The sequence below is a fragment of the Myotis lucifugus genome, unplaced genomic scaffold, assembly GCF_000147115.1.
Source record: "Myotis lucifugus unplaced genomic scaffold, Myoluc2.0 scaffold_989, whole genome shotgun sequence".
Lineage (NCBI taxonomy): Eukaryota > Metazoa > Chordata > Mammalia > Chiroptera > Vespertilionidae > Myotis > Myotis lucifugus.
In genome coordinates, this window is record NW_005872037.1 from 31,769 (window position 1) to 34,890 (window position 3,122).

A 3,122-nucleotide genomic window follows, 5' to 3' on the forward strand; every position below is an offset into this window, starting at 1 on the left:
CATAAACAACGACTTCAAAAATACAACTAAAAGACGGAACGGACATCAACCAGAACCACAGGAGGGCTGGCTGAGGAGAGACTCTTCAACTAGAAGGAAAAACAACAGCATTCCGACGCTCAGAGGAGGCGCAGTGTGGAAAATTTAAAGGTACGGTGGTGCGGTGGTGAGGTGGTGTGCGCGCAAACCGGCGTGGGTGGCTGAGGGCGCGGTTGTCGTTTTCAATCAGGAGTGAGTCTCAGACTCTGGGCTACAGATCCGGGCGAGTCTCTAGGGACCCAGACTCAAATGGGAGAAGTGGGACTGTCTGGCTACGGCCCCCTCCGAGGTTTGCAGCGGTTGCTGGGACAGAGAGGCAGAGCCCCTGGGGGACAGACTGAGAGCAGGCATAGCTGCCCCCTTCCCCCCCGCCCTGTTTAGCCCCGCCCCGCCCAAGGCCCTGCCCACAGCCATTTGGCCGATCGCCTCAGGAAAAGGCTGGGTTTAGCGCCTCCCCCAGAAGACAGACGGTTTTCCACACAGCTGATTCTCACAGACAGTCGGCCTGGTGGTCAAATCCCTCTAGTATTAACTACAACAATCAAGGCTTAACTAGAACAAGACTGTGCACAAAGACCACAAGGGGGTGCACCAAGAAAGCATAAAAGATGCGAGACAAAAAAACATGACAGAAATGGAGGATATGGAGCTAAAAAACGCACTTTTGAGGGCTTGCAATAATGTGCTAGAAGCAGCCAATAAACTTGATGAGAGACTCATGAAAACTAATGAGACCCTCGATGCTATGATAAAGAACCAACTAGAAATTAAGCATACATGGACTGAAATAAAGAATATTATACAGACACCCAATAGCAGACCAGAGGAGCGCAAGAATCAAGTCAAAGATTTGAAATACGAAGAAGCAAAAAACACCCAACCGAAAAAGCAAAATGAAAAAAAAATCCGAAAATACATAGATAGTGTAAGGAGCCTCTGGGACAGCTTCAAGCGTACAAACATCAGAATAATAGGGGTGCCAGAAGATGAGAGACAGCAAGATATTGAAAACCTATTTGAAGAAATAATGGCAGAAAACTTCCCCCACCTGGTGAAAGAAATGGACTTACAGGTCCAAGAAGCACAGAGAACCCCAAACAAAAGGAATCCAAAGAGGACCACACCAAGACACATCATAATTAAAATGCCAAGAGCAAAAGACAAAGAGAGAATCTTAAAAGCAGCAAGAGAAAGAGACTCAATTACCTACAAGGGAATACCCATACGACTGTCAGCTGATTTCTCAACAGAAACTTTGCAGGCCAGAAGGGAATGGCAAGAAATATTCAAAGTGCTGAATACCAAGAACCTACCACCAAGATTACTTTATCCAGCAAAGCTATCATTCAGAATTGAAGGTCAGATAAAGAGCTTCACAGATAAGGAAAAGCTAAAGGAGTTCATCACCACTAAACCAGTATTATATGAAATGCTGAACGGTATCCTTTAAGAAGAGGAAGAAGAAAAAGGTAAAGATACAAATTGTGAACAACAAACATGCATCTATCAACAAGTGAATCTAAGAATCAAGTGAATAAATAATCTGCTGTACAGAATGAACTGGTGAGTATAATGAATCAGGGACATAGAAAGGGAATGGACTGACTATTCTTGGGGGGGAAAGGGGAATGGGAGATGCGGGAGGAGACTGGACAAAAATCGTGCACCTATGGATGAGGACAGTGGGTGGGGAGTGAGGGCGGAGGGTGGGGCGGGAACTGGGAGGAGGGGAGTTATGGGGGGAAAAAAAGAGGAACAAATGTAATCTGAACAATAAAGATTTAATAAAAAAATAAAAAAAATAAAAACAGAAAAAAAAAATGTAAGCCTCTGCCTGCCCCACTGGGTTCCCACTCTCCCCTTGTCCTTGAGTGCTCTGGGTTTTCAGGAGGTGGAAGGGAACTAACAATTGTGTACACGGATTATATAACAGGGCCTGTGCTAGGTTGGGATATTCTCATAATATGGTTTCATTCTGTTCTCTCAACACTGCTGTTTGTGAGCATTATGCTTATTTAATTTACAAGTGAGAGAAAATAGGTCCAGGATTTACAGATAATTCATTCAGCATCACCCAGGTGGGAAGCAGCAAAGAAAAGCTTGCATGGAGGTCTGCTGCCTCCAAATCCTTTCTCCTTCCTCAGCACCCACTGTTCTCAGACAGCTGTCCCTGCCCCTTTCTATCCTGTCATCCAAGCCTGGCAGCAGGGCCCACACCTGTTTCCCTGTCCACCTGCACTGGGGCAGTTTGTGCAGGGGGACTGTCTCCAGGACAGGCTCCCCCAGGAGAGGCGGGGCTCTGCCAGGGCCTTCCCTACGCTGAGGAGCTCCCCCTCACTAGGACCTGACCCGAGAGGGTTGCACATGGGCTCCTTTTCAGAGTCCTGACTCCCAGACAAGGGCGTGGTCACCTACTGGCCTGGGCTCCAGGCCAAGTCAATCCCACCCGTCCTTTGTGATTTCAGTGCAAACCTTCTCCTCGGGAAGAGATCTGGAAAGAAGCTCCATGTGACCAACGGTGAAAAGATGCCTTTTCCCAAAGCGAAGGCTCCGTGCGCCGAGCTCCAGGCCACCGTGGCCACCCCCAAAAACACTGAGGAGAACAAAGCCATCATGGACGTGGCCAATGACCATGCCTTCCTGAGCATCACAGATGAAGCGACCGAAGGCCAGTTTGTGTATGTGACAGGAGGGAGGCTGACCTATAGCAACTGGAAGAAGGATGAGCCTAATGACTTTGGCTCAGGGGAGGACTGTGTGATCCTTCTAAAGGATGGGATCTGGAATGACGTCTCCTGCTCTGCCTCCTTCGTGGCCGTCTGTGAATTCCCAGCCTGAAGAGGTGGTCCCTCAACCTCTCCTTGGCTCTACTGAGCTCTCTGCTGCCCTAAAAGAAATTCATGCCCAGTGTTGACTCATTCTTTGGTGGGGATGGGAGGAAATTAAGGGATGGATTTGATTATGGGATTAGGGAGTGAAAGAGGCTGACATGGGGGTTTCTGGGTCCAGGTCTTGGCAGAGGACACCTACTGTCTTTGCCTAGAGCATAGCAAATGGTCACAGGTCAACCATGGAAAGGGCCA

At 48.2% G+C, this 3,122-nt stretch overlaps 1 pseudogene; it reads left to right on the top strand.

Annotated features, from left to right (window-relative positions):
- LOC102425847 overlaps positions 1–2,877 on the top strand; it is a 4,783-nt pseudogene extending 1,906 nt beyond the window's left edge.
- Positions 2,878–3,122: the final 245 nt, after the last annotated feature.